Genomic DNA, 24,945 nt, shown 5'->3' with positions numbered 1-24,945 from the left:
CCAGTGTAGGGGCAACCTCACCTCTTGTTCTAAATGATGTTATCGATAGATTTCAAAAATATAAGAATTACATGATGATTTGAGATTTTTGAAAATGTCCCTTCTTATGAGGTTTTTTAACGAGACACGGGGCAAGAGTGCCACTCGTATGGGGCAAGAAGACCACCAGAGCAAAATGCCACAAATTTTGTATATTATTATTTCTCCACTAAACGATAAATTCTAGAGTAAGTAAAGATATAAACTGGGGGATGAAAGTTGACTTACAGTTAAAAAGTAATTTTACGAAATTAATTAAGTTTTCATCTTATTTGACTGTAACAATAATAGTAAAAAAATTCAGAAACCATTTTGAATGTACAAGATGGTTTATTTTGATTTCATTTAGTAGGAAGCATTGATTTAATGCAATATTTAACAAGAAAAATAAAAGTTCATGTGATTTTATATGAGAAAATTGCGGTGTCCCTCTTGCCCCATAAGACATACTGTTTTTATATATGTAAAACTTAATGTCAAAAGAACTTTTTCGAAAAAAAATCCTCACAGCTATATTAAACAATTGAAAATCATCAATACTGTGCGGAAAAACAAATATGTTTTGTATTTATTGGGAGTCAAACCTTATTTTCAAGTCTTACATTCTTATAATATTTCGCATTTTTTTGCGTTGGTGAGTTAAATACATTTTTCTAATTTTTTGTACTAAACATTTTTAACTGTAATATTTACACAACCCTCAATTAGTATTCAATTTATTCTTATCGTGCGTTGAACATCAAAAAATTGATTTGAACTACGTGAAATTAGAGGTGGCACTCTTGCCCCGGGTGTCCTTCTTGCCCCATGTCCCCCTATATAGAAAATCCAAGAGTTGTCTGTCCATCAGTAACGCTTTCAAATGTTTCATTGAGCACTACAACAGCAGAAGGATCGAGAATTTTCGGTATCATTTTACGCTTTAATGGAATGTTCTGGAACTTTTGAAACGTCTCACAGCAGAAGAACACTACAACAGCATTGAAGGCTGTGATAATTAGAGATTAAAGCTTTCTAAAAGCATAAAGAAAACATTGTTTAATTGAAGTATGGTCAGTAACGCTCTGAAATGTTGCATGGTAAAGTTTCATTAAGCGTAACAAAAGCAATTTAAGAGCACTAAAATAGTCAATTTGAATGTTAGAACATTAGAAGAGTTCAAATTGTGGAGCACTAGCACTTGACAGTATATTTTTGAGTGGAACATGTTTTTTCTAATTTGTAGAACATTTTCAAGCTATAATTTATCGTCGTTTTCGTTTTAAGGAACTTAATCGGTGATTAAACCGTAAACAAACAAGTTCAATCGAACGTTAATCACGTCTGGGTTGAATATGTGATACAGAATGGGTTTCGTCAGCTCCAAACTAGGTTCCGAAACGAAATCGACATATGCAAAAACACGATAAACATGGAAGAGATAAATGTGCGCCAAATACTTGAGTTTTTTTTTAATTAACAGTGAAACCATCATGAGTCGACGAAGTCTTATGGTTATGGAACATCATAGTCCCGTAAAACAGCTTTCCAGAGCATTCCTGTTTTATGATCCATGTAATTGGATAAAATTAAAAAAAAATCATTAAAAAAACAATCCATGAACAATTGTCTGCTCCTGTTTATAAATAAATACATTGAGGAATAATTAGACGGAACTGTAAGGTGATTCAGGAGACTTCGTTTGATGAGTAAATCGTGAACGCTAAGTAATGACTTTCCATCATATCATTGCTTCATACCCATCTTCATATTTTCATAGGGCTAGCAGCAATTGAGTGTCTTGAAAATAGCAACTTTAGAGCTCTTGCCTGAAAAGAGACCAAAAAAGACCGAAAGGAGACCAAACAGAAACCAAAAAAGAGATCAGAAGGAATTAAAAACGATACCTAACTGGGACTAGAAGATAAATATTCAATTCCTCATAAAATCACATCAAACATTTATCTATGAATATTTCTAATACACCTAATATTTCTAATGTACCTGTTTTGGGAATTTTTCGTGACATAACGACCAGTAATACTGCTCGTATTACTTTTTCAAGATTTTCTCTAGGAATTTCATCAGAAATTAATTTAGAAATTTTCCAAATGATCCAAATATTACTCCGAAGATTCCTGCAGGGGTTCATTTTTTGATTATTTCCCATGGAATTCCCTAAGAACTTTTCTAAGGAAGTCCTTTAAGAATTTTGTTTCGGAAACCTCAAGAAACAACCTGGATTTTCTCAAGGATAACCACAGTAATTACCCCAGAAATTTCATCAGCAATTTCTCCAAAGTTGCCTTTAGGCTCCATCTCAAGAAATGATTTTATTCAAAATTATCCTTCAGAATTTCTTTTAGATGTCAACTAGGTATTTCTCTAAGGATATTTTCAGGTATAACTGCAGAGATTCCAAAAGTTTTCTTTAGAAATTCGTCCAGTAATTCATTCAAATATTTTTCAAGGATCTTTTGCAGGCATGTCTCCAGAGAAATGCCGAGTATTATTTTTTTATTGTTAAAAAAATGGAAGCTAATCCGTGAGGTTTTTTTAATCTAAAGTAACTTCTGATGCAACTTATTTAAGTTCTAGAGTCACCCTTGATGAATAAGTATTTCTGAAAGAACATATTGACTCTTGAGGAAGTTTTAAATTTCTTGGATAACTTTCGATTTTCATTTACTTAAAAATATTAACAGCTCGATGATTTATTATCTAGATAACTATTGCTAAAATGATTGAAAGAAGAAACATTCAAATCTCTGGATAATATCCCGTAGGATTTTCTGAAGGAAATATTGAAAAACATCAAACGGAATCCCTGAAGAAATTCATGTAGAGATGATCGGAGTATTTTCCGGAAAAATTATTGTGGTGTTAACAGGTATGGAACCTGGAATAAACTTTTGAAGATTCCATGGGAATTTTCATGAGAATTTCATTGAGACATTTTTGAACGAAATGCACATAAAATGCAGGAGAATTCTTTAGAAAAAAAATCTAGAGGAACGGAATGATCAATCCCATTTATCGAGATATTCTTGGAAAAATCACTAATAGATTTTCTAGAATAATTCTCCTCGATAATTTTTTTGAGCAATTCCTGGGAGCAATCGTGGATGAAAAGACGATTAGTGAAAAAATATATGGAGCATCCACTAATCGAGATATTCTTGGAAAAATCACTAATAGATTTCCTAAAATAATTCCTCGATAATTTTTTTTTTGAGCAATTCCTGGGAGCAATCGTGGATGAAAAGACGATTAGTGAAAAAATATCTGGAGCATCCACTAATCGACTAATCCTTCAGCCGAATAATCTAGTTGTTACCCTAGAATATCGGTTTTCATATAGTGCTCCGCGGAGTGTGCCAAGCCTTGGCAGGTGCTCCGCGACAGTTTTGATCCAATGCCTTGAAACGAAGCCATACCCAGAATATTATTTTAAGACCACTTGGTTGTTCTCTAGATGCTCATGCAAATCTAGAGGTGGTTTTAATTCGTCTTCCCATTATGTGTATTAGTGATGCAAATTTTTAAATTTTAGCTCCCCTATGCTTAAACGATTTTAATTATAATAAATAGCATCCTCCTAAAGTTTGAAGTAATTCGGAAGAAATTTGACTGTGCACACGCCATTTGAAGTTTATATGGAGATTACTATGGAAAACGCCAATCTTTTGTGTTCAGCCCTCTATCTCTTCGTCATAATATTTTATGGAAAAGTGAACACACTCATCTCATGTGAAAACTTCCCAGCTACAACTTTGCCGAAAACCACTTTTTGATTGGACGTCAGGATAAATTGTTATTCATCATCAGCATGCTAGCATGTAGCATGCTTCACCAACTGTTCGGCAGGCAACAGTGGTGCTCCTGGTGGGAAGAATAGATCAAAGTAATCCAGGCTACTATGTTCTACAGCAAAAAAGCAGTGTTGCTATTGAAGTAATTGAATGATCATCTCAGCATGATATAGACTTAGTTATCAATAATAACAAATTATCCTTACGTCCCATCAAAATGTGGTCTTCAGCAAAGTTGTAGCTGGGAAGTTATCACATGAGATGAGTGTGTTCACTTTTCCATAAAATATTATGACGAAGAGATAGAGGGCTGAACACAAAAGATTGGCGTTTTCCATAGTAATCTCCATATAAACTTCAAATGGCGTGTGCACAGTCAAATTTCTTCCGAATCACTTCAAATTTTGGGAGGATCATTTTCATCATAATTGAAATTGTTTAAGCATAGGGGAGCAAAAACTTCAAAATTTGCATCAGTCTAATGTGTATCTTCACTGTCATGGTGGATCAGGTAACAAAGTTTTTACACGTCTTATAAACAGCGATGTCAAAATCACGATAATTTTTTTTAACATTAATGTACCTCGGATATTTTTACGAAAACGTTCAACATTTGAGCAAAGATTTTGTTATTGAATGGTCAACAATATTCAGTCGGGAAAATTTATCATACACTTTGTATGGGACAGTTTTGCTGCAAAATTGTGTTTTATTGAATTTATGATGGAATACAACTCATAAACTTAAAGATATCCAATTACCGGACAGACTATTTTGAAACTTTCTGGTTGCGAAAGTCTTGTCAGGATACTTACTTTTGGATACTTCTTCTTCTTCTTTCTGGCGTTACGTCCCCACTGAGACAGAGCCTGCTTCTCAGATTAGTGTTCTTATGAGCACTTCCACAGTTATTAACTGAGAGCGCTTACTATGCCAATGACCATTTTTGCATGCGTATATCGTATGGCAGGTACGAAGATACTCTATGCCCTAGGAAGTCGAGAAAATTTCCAACCCGAAAAGATCCTCGACCGGTGGGATTCGAACCCACGACCCTCAGCTTGGTCTTGCTGAATAGCTGCGCGTTTACCGCTACGGCTATCTGGGCCCTTCTTGGATACTTATTCTCTAAAATTTATTCTCGGGACATATCTGAGGAACATTCAACTTCTATAATAATCGATATTTTTATACCGTGATACAAGAATATTTCACAAATTTGTTAATCAAGCAATTCTGTCATTATCAAACCAAGCATTTTTATATATTAGGCGAAAACCCAAATAAAGTATTATTTAGATGCCAAATTGTCATACTTAAAGCTTGACGTAAAAAAAGCTTTCTCAATCATATAAAATAAATCAATTTAAACAAAAATTATAAAATAAGGTGATGATAAACCGAAGCCAAACCTCAAATTTTCTCGAGCACAAATCTGGAAAATCAAACATCCATTCAGGCTGAAAACTTGATCGATTAGTAACCATTAGCAAGTGACCAATCGATCAAGTTTTTGCTTAGACGAATGTTTGATTCTTCAGACTGATGTTCTTGAAAATTTAAGGTTTGACTTCGAAACATCTTCACCCTAGTAAAAGATTGGCTAACATAAATCTTACTTCACGATTTTCATAGGAATTATATGATCGATTTGAGCTCGTAAGAAATCTAGATTTCAAACGAAGTGGTGATGAAGAACAGGTGCTCCGTACAACAATTATATTTCAAAAGGTGCTCCGCGTGCCAAAACAAAAACTGAAAACCTCTGCTCTACAAGATCTTCCGAAAATGCATCAAAAAAAATCTTCCCAGTCAAGTGAATAAACGGTTCAAGAGCTTTTGATAAAATACGTTCCGAGGTTTTTTTTCAGCAAATCCAAGGATAATCTTTGGTATTTTTTTAAAGTAATCACTGGGGAAATTACTGTAGGTAATTCTAAAGATCTTCCTTTGAGCATCCTTTGAAAACCCACTGGATGCATTTCTGGAAGAAAAGGTAGACGAATCTCCATCTGGATAAATCCCCAAAAGTTTCCTGATGAAATCTCTGAAGAAATCGAACGATAGTTCCCGAAGCTTTTCCTCGATGAATCAGAGTAAAGCTTCTAAAAGAATCAGTTGAATATGCGCGTAATAGTTTTTGAAGGATTCACTAGAGCCTGCAGAATTTTTCATCAGAATGCACTGTAAGCAGACGATCTTTGAAACAAAATGTTAAGACTTCTCTCTAAAACTTATTATATGTTCTGAGATTTTTTGACAGATTTTTCCGCTGAATTTCATCAGAAATTCTTATATATGAAAAAAATTGGTGTATGGAAATGGGATTAGTTTCAGAATCCATGTATAAATTCCGAAAAAGAATCACCACTGTGAACGATTTTCTGGTGGAAATACAGGTGGAATTCTTTGAAACTTCTGAAGGACTTTCTGGAGATATCTTTCAATGAATGCTTTAACAGTTCCTAGAAATATATCTATAAAAAATCTTGGGAATAATTTTTGCAGTACTTTTTCAACGTATCCTTGGAGCACGTCAACGAACTTCTGTATGAATTCTTGGAGGAATCTTCGAAAACTTCATGTATCAATAATCAGAAAAATAAAATAAGTGGGAACCAAATGGATAATTTTGGTAACATCTTAGAAAAAAAACACTTCGGCTTTAAATACAAAGCGACCGAGTCGCAAAAATCACAAGAAATACAAACACCTGCAAACAATGAAATTCTAGCTGCACCTAAGATTAGTTAGGTTACTTTTCTAGGTAAAAATTCGATGACCTCAGAGGGGTTAATGGCAAAAGCAACGTAAACCTCCATTATCATGTGATGGTTCGAACAAAATCCGTTCAATCACGACAAATGAAATGCGACAGAGCCACAGAGAGATAAGAGGGCTTCGTGTTTTTGCCGAATTTGTGCCATAATATGGAGAAAACGCATTCGGTCGCTTATTCAACCGTGCGGCAATCAGGAGACGTCGTCGACGACAAAGTTTTCTTTGCTTGACTGGCTGTTGCTACTGCCACCACCGTCGTCGATGGTAGACTAGGATGGAGAGGAAAATCTGGAAAATCAATAATATGCGTCCTCAAAGCAGGAAAAATGGTAGATCAGAAAAAATAGCACCGATCACGGCTATTCGCTTCTCGAGTGTTTTCTTTTCAAGTGGAACTAGATATCGTGTATTTCAATCAACTTGAGTTTTTTTGGCAATTTCAACACAACAATCCAGAAGATGATCATTTAGTAAACCTACCAAACTTGGTGTAAAGATTGCCACTGCCAGTCGAGAAATGACGGAAGCAAACACAATTCAGTGTGTCGAACAAGCAGTTTTCTGTCGCCTTCGCTTGGTATACCAGTAAAATGGAAATCTTGGTACGGACGAAAGATACAGGTTAAGTCCAAAAATAGACTTTTTGCTTGCGATTTTGTGGACGCATGGAAGCAAGTTGACTCAATGGTTGTTTGCTTATATGTTTAGAATACAGAAATTTCTCCAGTGACTTAGGAATTAATATGAACCGGTTTTACATTTGCACAGATCATTTTTCCAAACTTATTTTTTCATCACAATCAAGCCTAAGTTCAATACACGGTATGTTGCTAATGGTATCAACTAGTCACATTAACACTTGAAACATATTTTACTCACCCAATCGTATGTTTCGCAGGAATCACACTAATAGACGGGCTGATTTCGTAAAAAGTTACAATCCAGTGACAGGTTTCCAAAGCATTAAGCAATAATTTTGTCGATCAAATGACACCTTCACATAAAGCAGAAAAATCTTTTTGCCGTTTTCAGCACATTCGCTCGATACTGAGTCTTCTTCCCCGTACGAATTTTTGCCACTTCTCTCGTGTTCCTGTGACCGTGTGACATGGATGGAAGCATACAGAATACTCTGCCGAGCCGAGCTTCCCTTGCACGTACTCTCTATACACCAGTAGGGTATGGTACACACTCACAAACATCCGTCGCCGATGAGGAACCAAGTGACCGCGAGTTGCGATTGCGCAATCGTTGCGTCGACATCACCATCATCATCATTTCCAACTCCAACGTATTGCGGCGCTCATTTTAAATCCACATCCAGCGGCAGCGGTAACTCGCTAATGGGATAGCCGCTATACAAACGCAATGTCAAAAATCAAGTTGGCTTGGATTTTTGTTTATCTTTTTCGTATTCGATTTTGATAAATATACAAAAATAAGTAATTTTTTCTGTGATCGCTATTATATTTTGTCATTGTTCAGATGATCGCATTTCGTGGATTTTTCTTACACAGCACAATACTGAATCGGACGAATAGACGGATGCTCTCGCACTTCTGCTTGCCCCTCAATATTTTGATTTTTCCTGCTTCTGGCTGCTTCCCGTCGTCACCTTGCGTGTCGTTCTGGTTGTTGTTGTTGTTATTATGAGAGGGTATCGCATTCTCGCTAGCATGACAAATGATTCTCATTCGCTCTCGCATCCATTTGGACATAAGTAGACTCAAGGAAGCCTTCACTGCTGACACGGAACGAAGCGATGGCAACAGTCCAAAACTGTTGGGCTCCGCAGCGAAACGTTCCAAAAATCTTTTGCACTTTGTGCACCGACCAGCCCAAAGCCCCTGGGATGTAAGCAAGATTGAGTAAATCGGTAGGAGGTGATAGCAGCTGATTATCACCAGTTGTCGATGATATCTGCGCTCTGTAAGTTTGGAAATGAATTACATTCGTGTGCACTGCTCATGTGGGTAATTGAAAACAGGGTGCGATACCGATTTCCGAAAATGTCAAGACCAACAATTGAAAAGGCCTCAAGTCCAAAATGTAAACAAATCGGTTTTCTGCTGATTTCAGTGTATAAGAGCCTATTCTTACTAAAACATACAATAGTCATTCAAAAATATGCATAAAAGTTGAAAAAATAACATTTTTCTAAAAGGCCCCATCTCATTTTCCGCTAACCAGGATGTTGATCGCAAATGCGGCCTTTTCTCAAAAAGGCCTCATTTCTATATCTGACGGAAACCGAGTTGAGGCCTATTAAACAAACATCAAAATTGCAATGTAGATTGCGAAAGACGTTCCAAATTAACTAAGTAGATGCAGGTTATACTACGGAGCGACTGCTCCTTGTATTATTTTACACAGTGGTTGTCTAAACGGCGAACATTATCGGGTTCCTGTAGACTGATGTATTTTGTACCATACTACTTAATAATACCTGTGTCAGCCTGTCTGTACTTCACAAATTATCAACAAAAACACGATTTAGTTTCAATTGCATAAAAAATAACGTTCAATTGCAATATTATTTCAATTGAACCAATATTTCCATACATTTTCTCGACGACAAACTCGCGTTGCACATACATAATGTTCATGGATGACGAAGGGTTCAATCAATCACATATTTAATCGACCGCACGAATCTTCTCTTGCTGTAGGGATCTCCATGTACTTTACTTCACCACTTAACACTCTTCTACACTTCAAATTTCTTATTTCATCATCAATTTTGAATGATTTTCAAAAGGCCTCATCAGAAGATGATGAAAAAACAAGCCACAACTAGAAGGCCTCAACACATTTTAAAGTAAACAAAGGCGTCAACTCACAGGCCTCATCAGCGTCGGCCGGCGTCTATGGGCACAAATGAAAAGGGCTGCAGAGCTTTTGGTGAAATAAAAGCCTCATTTCCTTTGACTCGTTTTTTAGCAGGATTTTTTGCTAAAATGATAGTAATGAATATTCATAGCTATAAATCAGTTTATCCATCGACTTTCTGGACGATAAAATAACATACAATGCTTAAATTCATAATTTAAATTTGATTTATTGTATGACAAAACAAGATTGCATTTTTCTCATTGTTTACTTTTTGGAGATGAGGCCTTTTGAATTGTTAGTCTTGATGTATTCCATTCCATATTCAAGATTCTTTAGGATTCATGTGATAATCCTTGGAATTTCTATGAATATATTTTAAATTCTGATTGAAATCTTAGGGATTTTGGGGGAAGTCTCGAATATTTTGATAGCATTTTTTAGAAATTATGAAAAGGCTCTTCGATCTACTGAACTTCGAATTGAATTGACTGAATTGATCAACAGCATTGTAAAATCCAAGGTTTTCCAAGTGATATTCGCTAGCCTTATGGTGTCCTGAGAAAGCATTTGCTTTGAAGTTAAATATTTCTGAGCATTTTCTTTGATATTTTGAAGGTGTCTTTTAGATGCCCAACTGGAATCTTGGGAATGCTCAAAAACCGACATCTTTTCTTGACATTGCGTCAAGCGGCGATTCATAAATCGAGTATTTGCGGATGCCCCAAAAGGGGAGTCTTATCGCGGCTGTTGTGGAATCTTATGCAGATCTACTATTGGGACGGGGTTGGTGGTCCAATGGCTACCGCTTCTGCTTCATAAGCAGAAGGTCATGGGTTCAATCCCAGGCCCGTACCTTTCCTTGTACTTTATAGTTGTATCTTTCACTTGCTTCCATCTTATACTCTTAATATATCACAGTTGATATATAACGGTTCATAGCATTTGCTAGAACCCGAGACGGACAAAAACTAAATCGTTTCCCTACGCTTCCATTCTTCCATCATTATGACGTGGCAGGCGTCATTGTTGCCTAAAATAAAAGATCACTAGTACTTATACAGTGGGAGTGTCCGTTGGACCCAAGCGCTCATCTGGTTGGATTCTTGCGTAAGTGCAGCTGATCTGGCGATACAGGAGTAGCAACCACGGGCTCAAGCTCAAGCTCTTGTAGCAGATCTACTTAGTAATAGCAGTTTTTCAATTTATGGATTTGCTGGCGACTATCTAGCTTTGATAGTGCTTTTGAGGTGTGGTGTCGCCAATATGGCCTTTTGGTGATCGCAACCACGATGGAATTCGATACCTCACATTGAATTCAGAGTCAAGAAAGCTTGCAAGACGGTGAACATTTGGTAAAACTTCAGACCCCAATTTTAAGTCCATCAAATGGGTGTATGGATGTTTTGTATGTTGGCAAAAAGACAAAGTGACAACAATAATAACTCACTTAAAAGACACTGCACCATTTTCAGGTGGAAATATTGGCTTTTATGTGTGTAGCTGAAGATTTCTCGAAAACTTATTCATACAGCCGTAAATCAGAAGAGAAAACAAACTGGTACAACAAAAACGTCGTAAGTAATTGAACAAAACGGATCATCATTTTGTCATTAAGTTTTTGTTAAAAAATGATATAAAATATGATTTTTTTCACACGTGCTGCTTGCTCGTGAAGTTTTAAGGATACACTTGAAGAAAAATGTCAAAATGTAGATTTATCTCAAAAATAAATTTAATATAAGGTTTTAATTCTTTTTATTTTTTTTCTCCAAAGCGTTTGAAAGATACTTCCGTCGTTTTGAAAAAAGTATTCAATATTTTATAAAAACTTCGTCACCTTTGGGATGACTCAGTTTTTTTTTTTGAATTTCTTTATTAGTATCATTTCAAACATTACAATATTTTTTTATATCTAGGTGTCATGCAGTGGCGACTCGTAATTTAATTTTTTACCTGTTCAACGACTTTGAAGCATATTTAGAATCTAAAACATACTGTACGTAACTGGAATCGTCATTTCTAGCGGTTTTCTACTTGATAGATTTATCCCTGAAATTAATGGATTTATAATCGTTGAACAGGTAGATTAGAGGTTAGGGATTCACCACTGGTGTTATTTGTTAGACAACACTATCATCCTAATTTGGTAAAACTTAATTAGGTTTCTATCACCTTTTTTTTAACAACATACTAGGTACATTTTATTTGCCGTAGCAGTTCAATGTGATTTTTGAATGTTATTTTTTGATCTAGCATGAGCTCAAGATACTTAACTTCATCTGACTAATTTACTGGAACTCTTCTCATCGCGATAACATGTCTACTTGAAGGTTTCAAATAAAGAGCTTTTGGTTTATGTGGGTTGTTTGAGTTTTGAAAGCATTTGGAGAAATCTTCTATTTTTGCAAGTATGAATAAAATATATTCAAACTTTTTTGCAATATACTAAGATGACACGTAGGCTGCGTCCTTTGGCAGAGAGGCCTGTGTCATCAGCAAACAAAGTGGTAACCCTGGTAGGTCAGATAATATTGGTCCCAAAATGTACCCTTGAGAAAACCCAGCTCTTACAGTAAGTTATTCAGACTTGGAGTTTAATAATTACCCTGAAGTGAACGATTTGGCAAATAACTTTGGATTATTCTAACAATAAGGACTGTTCATTTTATAAAGTGGACACTTTGTTTTTGCTATATCTTTTTTATTTATTGATAAAATCGTAATGCGGTTTTCGTTCAACTATTATTCTACAATACTATTAATATATAAGATCTTAGAAAATGCTTTTGGTTGAAGAGCCAAATAATTTTTCCAAAAACTCCTAAGAAAAGCTGTTCGTCAAATTTTAACATTATTTTTCGCAAAACAAAAATCCTAATTGGTTTTATTGTCACCTGGGGACTTAATAAGTAACTCTATGAAGGCGTAAGTCATTTTTCATATTAATACTATATTAGGACTTCCGTCAGGACGTACTTCTAACCAAAAAAATTCTACTCATACCGATCCCCTTCAATTTTAAAATGGTTTTCTCTAAAAATATAGGGTGAAAATGATGTTATTATATCTGTAAAATTGTTGTTCCAAAAATAACTTGATTTTTTCCATCAGGCTTCTAGTTGATGATACTTTCGAAGAACAAGCCCTTTTTGAAAATAAAAAGTATAAATTGTCGAATTTTCCAGCCAATTTCTAACAATCATTGATTTTGATAACCTCCAAAAACCGACCGTTCTAATCGTTGTTCCATATTCGTGTGAAATTTAATTAATTTTGGAGAATTTTTATTATCACAACATTGTACAATACTAGTCAAACGATGTGCAGAAAACCGATTGAAATTTCATTGATAAATTAAAAAGATACAGCATGCACAAGGTGTCCACTTTATAAAATGAACAGTCCTTATATGTTGGAAAATTAAGTTTTTTACAGTTTCATGCCAAACACAGTCAAATGCTTTTTCTATGTCTAGAAGAGCAAGACCAGTAAAATTGCCTTGATTTTTTTTTTTTTTTTTTGAACGAATGAAGTTTGTTACACGTAAAAGTTGATGAGTGGTCGAATGTCCATTGCGGAATCCAGACTGTGCATTGGGAAAAATTGAATTTCCATTTATGTGGACCACCATTCTGTTCAAAGTGACCTTTTCAGATAGTTATTGATGGAGGAAAGCGAGCTGATTGGACGATAGCTAGAAGCTTCTGCAGGATTTTTGTCTGGTTTTGAAATTGGTACAACCTTAGCATTTTTCCATTTGTCAGGAAAATATGCTAATTGAAAACATTTGTTAAATATATCAACTAAAAATGATAAGCTACTTTCTGGAAGTTTCTTGATGAGGATGTAAAAAATTCCATCATCGCCAAAGCTTTCATATTTTTGAATTTTTTAATAATAGTTCTCACTTTTTCCAAATCAGTCTCCCACGAATTTTCGAAAACGTTCTCTTGATTGAGCATATTTTCAAAGTCCTTGATTCTATTGGACTAGTAAGTCCTAAATTGAAATTGTGCGCGCTTTCAAACTGTATAGCAAGTTTTTAAGCTTTTTCGCAATTAGTTAGCAATAATTTGTTTTCCTCTTTCAATGCCGGTATAGGCTTCTGAGGATTTTCAAAATTTTAGATAATTTCCAAATGGGTTTAGAGCCAGGGTCTAATTGAGAAATTTTATTTTCAAATTTTTTGTTTCTTAAGGTGAAGATGAATCGAAGCCAAACCTCAAATTTTCAAGAGCACGAATCACACCTAGCTAGTGACCAATCGATTAAGTTTTCAGCTTAAATGGATGTTTGGTTCTACAGATTCGTGCTCTTGAAAATTTGAGGTTTGGCTTCGATTCATCTTCACCTTAATTGAGAAAAACATTTCTTAATTTCTTTCTGCAAGTCTTGCCATATAATTTTCATAGCAGGATCGCGAGTGCGTTGAAATTGCCTTCTCCTCACGTTTTTAATACGGATCAAGAGTTTAAGATCATCGTCTATAATCACGGATTCAAATTTTACTTCACATTTTGGAATTTTAATGCTCATGGCTTCAACAATGGAATTTGTTAAAGTTTCAAGAGCAATGCATCAAGTTTTGTTTGTAAAGAAATGTTAACATCGAGAATAGAGTTAATATATGATTTATATATATTCCAGTTGGCTCAAAAATAATTTAAGTTGAGCTGATTGGATTGAGAATCGCTTCATGGGATATTTGAAATGTAACAGGGACATGATCGGAATCAAAATCAGCATGAGTAACTAATTGGTTACAAAGATGACTAGAGTCGGTTAAGACCAGTTTCTAGAAAAGGAAAAACATGTAGGGCTATCAGGGTATTGAAATGAGAAATATCCTCAAGAGCACTCATCAAATAAAATTCTGCCGTTGGAATTACTTTGAGAAGTATTCCATAACCGATGTTTGGCATTAAAGCCACCAATGACACATTTTTTTGACTTATTGCGAGTCAATTTTCGCAAGTCAGTTTGGAGCAAATTAACTTGCTGTCCAGACCATTTAGAAGACAAATAGGCAGCTATGAAAGTATATTTACCAAGCTGTGTTTCAACTGAAACACCCAAAGTTTCAAAAACTTTAGTTTCAAATGACGTAAACAGTTGATGTTTTATACGCCTATGAATGATGATTGCAACTCCCCCACATGCCCCATCAAGTCGATCATTACGATAAACAAAAAAGTTAGGATCTTTTTTGAGTTTGGATCCAGGTTTTAAATATGTTTCAGTAATAACTGCTATATGCACGTTATTAGCTGTAAGAAAATTAAACAGCTCGTCTTCTTTACCATTCAAGGAACGAGCATTCCAATTTAAAATATTTTAACAATTATTATTAACAATTATTATTTGGATCCATTAGAAAAACGTAATCCATTAACAATTTGATTTGTAAATTTTACACTAATTTGGACTGCTTCAGTCATATTGGTGGCTTTGAACATTGCATCAATCATTAGATTCAATTGTTCAGTTAGAAAATTAGAAAAAAATCAGAGGCAGACATATCACTTGAAGTGGGTACATTTTTTGATGATTTCCTTTAAAATTTTCGGTAGACGAAGAGGCGGAGTAGGAGTTATCTGTGGCGGCAGGGTTTTTTTCATTTGATTTGAAACAAGTAGAATTGGCACTCACAGTACGAATAGGGGAGGAGTTCAAATTACCTGCTACGATATCGGCAAAGGATTTTCCGTGGGTAGATACATTCGAAATTAAAAGATTCGAACGTCTATCCGATGGATTAAAATTAGTTTGTAAATGAGCATGAAATTATGATCTTCCTGATGGGTATGATTCTTGATCAAGCGATCGTTAACTGAAAAATGAGCATTGTTCGAACTCTACCAGGCAAATTCCGGACCGTTATCGTAACGGATACTACTGTTCATCTGCCTGGCACGAGCCTCGACGACTCGCCTACGCGAAGGGCAAGCCCAAAAATTTGACTTATGATTGCCCTCGCAATTCGAGCATGTAAACTTGGTGGTATCTTCATTCACTGGACAGACGTCCTTAGCGTGAGAAGAACCTCCGCAAATCAGGCATTTAGCATCCATGCGGCAATTTTTTGTACCATAACCCAACTTTTGGCGCCGACGGCACTGAGTGGGGTTCTGGTAATTTCCTCCAGGTTTCTGGAAATGTTCCCATGCCACACGGACATCGAACATAAGTTTTGCTTTTTCTAAAGCTTTAATATTATTTAGATCTTTTTTGTTAAAGTGAACTAAATAAAATTCTTTCCGAACAATGCCAGATTGGGTTCTCTTTTTCATAATGATTACTTGGACTGGGGAAAATCCAAGTAAATCATTTGTTCCATTTTTGATCTCTTCAGGTGACTTCTAGTCACTTGAGAGACCTTTCAAGACGACTTTTAACAAACGTACAGTTTTGTCGTAACAAGTAAAAATTTGTGCTTCTTCTCTTCAAGATGTTTGAGATGAATTTCGCGATCTTTAGAGTTTCCGGCAAAACGTGACAGTCTCCTTTCTTTGCGATTCGGAAGGAGACCTTGATTCCCCTAATGGAGTTCAAGATCTCCTGCCTAAATCCCCCAAATTCGGAACAACTGACCACGATATGCGGCACTTTTTGCTTCCTCATTTGAATCAAAGAGCCTGGGCTAGAGACTGCATCGATTTGGTGTTCGGAAAATTTGTCTAGAGCATTGAACTGATTGTTCATTTCGATGCAATTACTAAACATTATCCATTTCACCATTGGAAGAAAGTTCCCATTTCGGAGAAACGTCCTTTCTCCCATTCTTGTCACGTTTAGTGGCAGTTTTAAATCCCACTTTTTTGGAAGCAAGTTGTGAATTCAGAGATTCACCCTTCCTTTTGTTTGTAGTTGAAATTATGTTTAGTGAATAAACGAAAGAATCGTCACGTGACCTCTTAAGAGGTTTTTTCCCAAAACGGTGTCTAAGAAGGATTACCACCGCTAGCTTTCGCGAATCCAAACAAAGATCTTAAAGGGATCAATAGTAGAAAAAATAGTACTGAAAAGTACTGTTTTAGTAGTACTGAAAAGTACTGTTTTAGTAGTACTGAAAAGTACCGTTTTTAATTTAAGCACTGAAAAGTACCGTTGTTGTAGCACTGAAAAGTACTGTTTTATTGCTTTAGGTAGTTTTTAAGAAACTTCCAAGAGCATAGAGAATTCGTGTACGCACAGCACGAAGGTACGATGCGCACTTTAATTTTTTTTTTTGGTTGTTATTCCAAACTGCTTCTGGCTAATTTTTTTTTCGGAAGGCAAATTTAAGATTCCTTTTAAAGTCACAGATCTCTGGAGAAAGTTAACAAGTAAGGTCTATCAGATATTAGGTCTTGGTTTTCGCCAAAGTTTATTGAAATACTTCGGTCAGAAAATTCAGCTCAAAATTGCTCTCCAAGCTTAACCAGAATCTTTTCCAAAACTTTTGTCAGATTTTTTTTTACATTTTTCCGTTAGAAAGGTTACAAAATATTCAACTGAATTCTTCCATAAAGTTAGCCTGGAATCCCTACCTTTCTTGACACTTTGATTTACAAATCACATTATATTTATAATAACAAATAAATATTTCTTGCTGTTTGTGTTAGAAAAGCTCAACCAGCCCTAAATTTCATTATCATCAGATCACAAAAATAGTGACTTTAGTGACTATTTTTCTGAAAAAAAAGTGACTCTAGTGAGTTTTTAGTGATCAGGTCGAAAAAAAAAATTAAGTCATATACAGCTTTATGTCATTTTTACAGCTTCAAAACTATTATGTTTAAGTGATTTTTACAGCTTCAAAACTATCTGTACTCGTGTATTAAAACGATCAATAAAAGATCAACAGTAATGTAATAAAGTTTAGCCAATATTTTTATTATAAAAATCCTTCAAGCTGCCAGTTATATAAAAACAGTACAAAATTATCGCCCAATAACTTGGTATTAAAGTAAGGAAAGTAATTTCTACTTACGTATCGCTGAATCACTTGTTTTACCTCTACTCGCCGATACGCCACTGATACTTGTCGGAGAAGAAATTTAACAGAAAAAAAAACAGTCCACGAAGAGCAATAAGCCAGTAGCAGGAAATCAGTCTTTTTGTGTATAGTCACTAGTAAGTGAAAAACGGTTTTATGCTCCTCCCTGCGACAGTATGCGTATGCACGCCGAAGCATAAACCTACATTTCTATTATGTGCGGCGTATCTCAACATCGAACTCGGAGCGAATGAGGCGAAGGCATGCCTGCATGTGTATGTGCGTGTTGGTATAACGGGAAAGAATGTATGCGTGCTCAAATAGGGTGTCCCAGGAAGAATCGATTGTTGAAATGTCAGTTTGCTCAACCTTAGAATGAAATATATGCCTATTTTATTGCACTTTGGGAGGATATTTCAATTTTTATTTTTAAATGGTTTGAGTTTTTGTCATGTCAATTTATGAAAAATGATCATTTTCGACAAAAAATGTCATATTTCAAGCGTGTGGTAGAATAAGGGCGTAAGTCGCATGCTCTATTTCTCTTCATCGATCCTCTCTTTAGTAAATAATGGTGACAGGATGCAAGTTTGTTAGTATTTTTCCACTTCCAACCGCTTGGGAGCAATGCAATCTTGTGTCCTGAGGTGAAAAAATGCTGGTAAACTTGCATCTTGTCACCTTTATTCACAAAAGAGATGATCAATGAAGAGAAATCGATCTTGCGACTTACGCCCTTATTCTAGCACACGTTTGATTTTGCCGTTTTGTGCAGATGCTTTTTAAACCTACTATGATTTTTTTCAAGGGATATGTTTAGGTACTTGTGCGGTATTATTATCGATTTCTTATTTACCAAAATCTTAGCCGAAAATACACAATCCCAGGCCCATTGTTAGTATCAATTCAAGCGTGTGCTAAAATAAGGGCGTAAGTTGTATCGATTTCTCTTTGTCGATCCTCTCTTACGTGAATAAAGGTGACAAGATGCGGGTTTGTTAGCATTTTTTTACCTCAGGAAGCAAGATTGCATCGCTGACTTGCGTCCTGCAGTTTTTACCTCCACCCCCTCTCTCCCCTGTCGCGCTTTTAACGTTCAACTTCAAAAGCAGTTTTTCCTTTCAAAACTAAAAATTATTCGATGAAAATGTGTTCACTACGTTTCGGTTGGAGAATAGAATACAGTGAACACATTATTTTCCTGTAAATTCTCTCAACTTTCAACGAAAAAACTGCTTCTGAAAATTCCGAAATTAATGACGGATCCTGCCTTCATATTAGTACGAAATGCAGGCACACATTCGTAGAGTCCCCATCTCCCGAACGATTGACGTCATTCATGAATGATCCCTAACCAAAATTAAAATAATTTTGATTGTTTGTAGTTTCATCAGGCAATATCGTGTAATGGAACATCGACTAAAGCTAACATGGGCGGGCTTCATATAAACTTCTCTGCGATGCACAGATGAGGCGATTTCGCCGTTTTTCTGAGAAGTTGAAACTGAACCCAAAATTTTCAACATAGATCCTCAAGCGCTTCGAGTGAGAATGCAAAAATGTGAGGATGTTTTCTGGTACTCTCTTTCTCTTGTTACACACCTTTACTCACGCTTCAAAAGAACTCTTGAGTGACCCGCCCAAACAAGGCAGTCCTCGGGGAATTGTGAGAGCACTCTTTTTTAATGGAATTTCACTCTGTTGTGTTTTGTGCTGCATCTTCCTCGCTTATTTTTAGCATTTTTTCGCTCCCTCGCAAAGAGGCAAAGGCAGCACTCTGCTCTAAAGTATGTCATAGAACTCTGATGATGTTGAGGAACATGATCAAGCCTGAACATGGGAGACCGTTTTATTTTCCCTAAATTTTGTCTAACTCCAAGAATGTTCATCAAAATTTTGCCGAGAAGCACATCTCGAGTTTTAGTGAACCGATGAAACTGAAAATTTTATAGGTTGTGCGCTGCATATAAATAATAATATAATAAATTTTTCATCGATATATGGAGTGGTAATTGAGATTTGCTTCTTCAAACGGATAAGGAGATTATAATGACGTCCCGTGCGGCCTTAAACGGACAAATTGACGTGAGTTTTGCGAAAAAGTTACACGTCTTCTTGGTGAGAAACGAACTCACGACTCCCTGTTCACTAGATAGGGCGCGTTGCCCCTACACCACGAGAATACTCATTGGAGCAGAAGTTAACCTGAATTCGATTTCAACTCAATAATCACGTGGTCATCTTTCGCAAAGCGCACCTCTTTCGGAAGAATTAGATGCTTATCCAAACACAACGCTTACTATTTATATGCAATGCCTAGCCCGAGAACGCATTATTTATTAGGTATTGAAATACAACACACTACTCGCCAACGACGTACTGGCTGAGATCTATCGTGCGGGCTTCCAATGGGCGACGTTCTCAACGACCGGTTACGATACATGAATACATTGCTTGATAAATATTTGTTTAATAAGTTATGACTTAAGTGAACAGGGAGCCGTGAGTAACCAACTCTTAAAAAATCATCAAATAGTGATTGTAGAACAGATTGTTTGTAATCGTACGTTAAATCTCATTAAATTTTAGTGTTGTGGATAATACACTATCACACACTAAAAGTACTTAAAAAAACAAATTGTAGTAGGCTTTAAAAACATCTGCACAAAACGTAAAAATATGTTTATTTCTATCAAAAATGATAACTGGAATCGATCTGGCGGAACCTCTAATCGGTTTTTTTTGGAAAGTTGTTTTTTTTATTTATTTCGTTTATTTGACAGGCTCGAAAAGTTGATTTATTCTACAAAGATACTATGAATAAGCATAATATCTCGCGTAACAGTTCTAAAGGGCCAATGATCAAATTGTAAACAAATCGGGTTTTGATACCATTCGATAGCATCTCCCAACACCCACAAACTATGCAAACATTGTCAACATAATCATAAAACTTACCGTTATAAACTCGATTTTCAAAACGGCCAATAACCGCTTTTTTCCAAATCATCCATTGGCCCCCACTCGAAAAGGCCAATGATTGGTTCTCGCTCCATCAAGAGGGCCTACAATCGGAAAATTTCGCAAACTGTCATTGGCCTTAACATGGTGAGAGGCCAATGACTCTCTCTTGCTCATTCATTGAAAACCGAAAAGGCCTAGCCTTGAGCCAAGCACGCTAATAAAATTCTATTTTGGCCAATACAAAAGGCCCATGCCTTGATGAAAATCGAAAATGGGCCAAGCATTTAAACTTATCATTTTTTCCACATTTTTGTCAGTTTTCAGAATTAAATCAATTATTAGAATTAAATCAATTATTATAATCGTCACTCAACTAGCAAGAAATCACATTGATTGAATTGAATACTGAAAAATAGGAATTGAAAATGTGTGAATAATATTCAAATCGAATTTTCTCAGAGTCAACGATCTGAAGATTGGCCCTTTTGAATTGTTACGCGAGATATGATCTTTCATTCTAGGGCACCATGACTTCTCGAACATTGATTTTTTTTTCTGGGACACCCTATTGTATTGCCCGCACTCTCTCCACACACATACAAAAGCCGAAATTTTCACGAGCTCGCGCCTATCTCTTTTCATTGCATACTCGACACAAAATATGGTTGCGAGGTCAAATTAATAAAAACACAAGCCGAGTGGCCCCTTGTCCAAAATGATTTCACTATCTCTGACTAATTTAGATTTCATTTTATGAAATGAAGCGGACAACATCAAGAAAGACAGCATGACATTCACGAGAATAAAAATGCATCGGTCGATGACGGTGGGTGAGAAAAATAAGAATGATGATGGCCGATGATGTCATCGATTCATTTAAAATATGTTTCCCTCTCATTCCTTCCGATCATGCTGCGCCGTTTTGGCACCCATCATGGCCCCCAAAATATCTGCGCTATGGGCGTTGTCGTCGTCGCTTTTCTCTTCTGGACCGCACTCACTTTTCCCCTTGATGGTTGATGACTTTACTGCTTTTCGCCGCCGCACACTCATTTACAGTAGAGGCCGAGATCCGATTTTTCCTCTATTCGACCACTCTTTCCAACAAGAATACGTGCAAGCGAGTGTGAATGAAGGAGAAAACTTTTTTCATCGGCCCAGGCGCAAAGCATAAGTAGAAAAAAAATTACTCACATCCCAATTAATCGATTTTCGTGAATTAAACTGTACTTTCAGATCGTCTACGCGATCGCAAACTGTACTCGCACTACCGTATCACCTTTTGCAACACAAATCCTCACGGAATATGCACCGTTTTCTTCGAATTTATGCTATTTTCACTTGCTGGTTTCAATATTTTTTTCTTCACACTAACACGGCACTAAAATTTTACAGCGCGACGGCGACGACCATCTTTACTCGACTACGCTCACTTACGGACAGACCGCATCCAAAGTTTTTCACTGCTTCCGAACCTTCCGAAGCCCAGCGCCAGCAGTCATGCAGTTCTCCAAAAGCTTCCAATGGAACAGAGAAGGAAAGAGCGATTATGGCAAATGAGGCGTATGAACAGGTTGAGCAATTAGGCCGATGCTGTCTCTGTTCCTCTCACTACACTGTACTGCAGTTTAGGGGTGACGTCATTCAAAACAGATTCAAATTGCCACGATATGGCTGCGTGCATCGAGCTTTATGGAAAAAGCTTTTATTTACAAACTTTACACGGAACTTGAAATCAACCCAAATTAACTAATTTCTGGTTTTCGTAAGGGCCCATTCATAAATTTCATAACGCTGGAGGGGGTGGGTGGGTGTCCTTGCGATGTTACACGGGAAAAAAATCTGTGGTAAAAATAACTATTTTAGCTGACTACGCCCATTCTTAAAACTACCATGGAAATTCAGACCAATATACTATGTTTACGGTACACCCCACCGCAATACTGGTACATTTGACAGAAATAATTTACAACAATCTGATTTCAACTACAGACATGGTAAAATCAAGCGCATTTCTGGTCTGCTGAAAATTGCCGGTGCGAGCGCTTAAGTTAACCCCCTAGAATGGTAGTTTTTACCGCACAATTTTTTTGCGTGTACGGTCCGTACAAAAACAGGAAAATACCAATACAAAATGCGTCACAAGGGGGTGGGTGGGTGTCCAAAATAGCCCATTTTAGCGTTATGAAATATATGAACAAGCCCAAGACTTTTGGTTTCGAAGACAAAAAACTAAATAAATAATGGACTTAAGTCAACTCTCTATTACTCGATATTGAAGGGATCATCGAAGCTGGGAGATATTGCAGCGCTTATATTAAATCCACATCCAGCGGCGGCGGTAACGCGCAGAAGATATGCGCACAATTCAAACGCAACGTCCAAATTCAAGTAGGCTTGGATTTTTTCGTTCTTCAAGAATTTGCTAAATCTGAAACATTTGGTAGTTTTCATTATCACTGCGACGGTATATCCACATTTTCAGATAATCGCATTACGTGGATTTATCTTGCAGAGCACAATATCGAGTTATAGAACACAAAATCAGTGAAAATGCTATCCAAGTGGCGATCGAGGTGAGCCATAAAAACCAAGGCTGGCTGGATACTGGCGGCTCTATATTGCTACCCCAACGTGTCGCTGGCTCTGAAATGTAAACAACCATACAAAAAAAATGACCAAACAATGGTGAAGGCGTAATCAATTTTCTCGCAAACATCTATTTTGGGAATTTACACATTCTAATTCCAGCAGGTTCTGGTACACCATGTAGATATTCTCCTGGGTTTGCTAAGGGTCTGGAGTTTGTCCCGGTTTCAGCAGGATACTGCCCGGATAGAATCGTACCATTCAGTGTATGGAATAAACCATTAATGTACAATATAACGTATTGGATACAATACAGCGTATTGTAATTTACTGTCGAAACAACATTATTCTTGTTTGAATACACGATTCAAAAACAATATAATATACTGTAACAGAACACTGTAATGTTTTTTATTGGTTTTATACCTTACAATTTTGGTCAGATTCCTATTTTTGCTTAAAACAGCTGTTGCTTTTTTCTTTGTAGTTTGGCTGAAAGAAATAAACAAAACCAGTTCAGAAAGCCAGAAATGTTGGGTGAAAAATTTTCAAAAAGTAAAAATAAGTAGTTTTTTAGAAGTTACTTGACATTAGTTGTGTCAACGAATGCGACCATGATAAATATCTTAACTTCTATAGGAGTTAAATTTTTTTAGCTACTGTAGGCACGAATATCCGGTAAGTTGGGGGACAATCCCTACAAAATAAGGTCCTAAAGCCCTGTCCTAATGTTAATGCCAAACGCTTAAGTTTAGGCCAAAAATACATGTTTACTCAATTTTTTAATGTTTTCCGTTAGTTTAAGTCCAAAAAACATTTTTTCGTGTTTCTTTAAATTTTTTCATATCCCTTAGCTTAAACTCAAATTTTGGGTATATTTTCTTTTCCGTGTCCCTCCCGAAATGTCAGATAGGAACAACCCCAGTGTTAAAACTAAAACCCCTGTGGTGTTTTTGTCGACTAAGGGCTCATTCACAAATTTCATAAGGCTAAAAGGGATGGGTGGGTGTCCTCATGATGTTACGGCTCATACAAAATTTGTAAAGTGTTCATACAAAAGCGTTACGAGGGGGTGGGTGGGTGTCGAAAATGGCAATTTTCGGCGTTATGAAATAAATGAATGAACCCTAAGCGAACGTCAAACTTGATCAAATTGTCAAGGTTCATTTATGGACCCAATTTTTAAATTAAAGCTTAACCATGATATAGCCGTTATTTGAGCGGGAAAAAATGCTAAAGTAGTTGTAGTAACATGCTCTTTTGTGTTATTAAATAAAAACAAGATTTCATTAACAATTTTAGAACCCAATTGAGTCCTAAAATGTTGAATGAAATCTTGTTTTTATTTAATGACACGAAAGAGCATGTAACTGCAACTATTTTAGCATTTTTCCCCGCTCAAATGACGGCTATATCAAATTTAAAATTTAATTTAAAAATTGGGGCCATAAATGAACCTTGACACTTTTGATCATGTTTGACGTTCGCACAATCGACAAAAACACCACAGGGCCTTTAGTTTTAACACTGGGGTTGTTCCTATCTGACATTTCGGAAGGGACACGGAAAGCAAAATACACCCAAACTTTAAGTTTAAGCCAAGGAGTGTGACAAAATCTAAAAAAATGTTTTTTGGACTCAAACAAAAGAAAAACATTGAAAAATTGAGTAAACATGTGTTTTTGGCCTAAACTTAAGCGTTTGGCACTAAAATTGGTACAGGCCTTTAGGACCCTATTCTATACTTTTCACCATCAATAGGGTCCTAAAGACCTCTCCCAATTTTAATGCCAAACGCTTAAGTTTAGGCCAAAAACACATGTTTACTCAATTTTTAAATGTTTTTCTTTGGTTTGTGTCCAAAAAACATTTTTTTAGACTTTGCCACAATCCTTGGCTTAAACTCAAATTTTGGGTGTATTTTGCTTTCCGTGTCCCTTCCGAAATGTCAGATAGGAACAACCCCAGTGT

At 36.2% G+C, this 24,945-nt stretch overlaps 1 protein-coding gene across 1 annotated transcript in view; it reads right to left on the bottom strand.

The window, feature by feature from the left end:
* The window catches only part of LOC5579853 (spectrin beta chain), a 78,747-nt gene extending 56,901 nt beyond the window's left edge, over window positions 1-21,846 (bottom strand). The window contains 1 exon segment of the mRNA XM_021852812.1: window positions 21,580-21,846. The gene's annotated coding sequence lies outside the window, so the exon portion shown is untranslated.
* Between the last annotated feature and the right edge of the window lie 3,099 nt (window positions 21,847-24,945).

Source organism: Aedes aegypti, chromosome 3 (assembly GCF_002204515.2).
Source record: "Aedes aegypti strain LVP_AGWG chromosome 3, AaegL5.0 Primary Assembly, whole genome shotgun sequence".
Classification (NCBI taxonomy): domain Eukaryota; kingdom Metazoa; phylum Arthropoda; class Insecta; order Diptera; family Culicidae; genus Aedes; species Aedes aegypti.
This window is presented reverse-complemented; position numbering and strand designations above follow the sequence as displayed.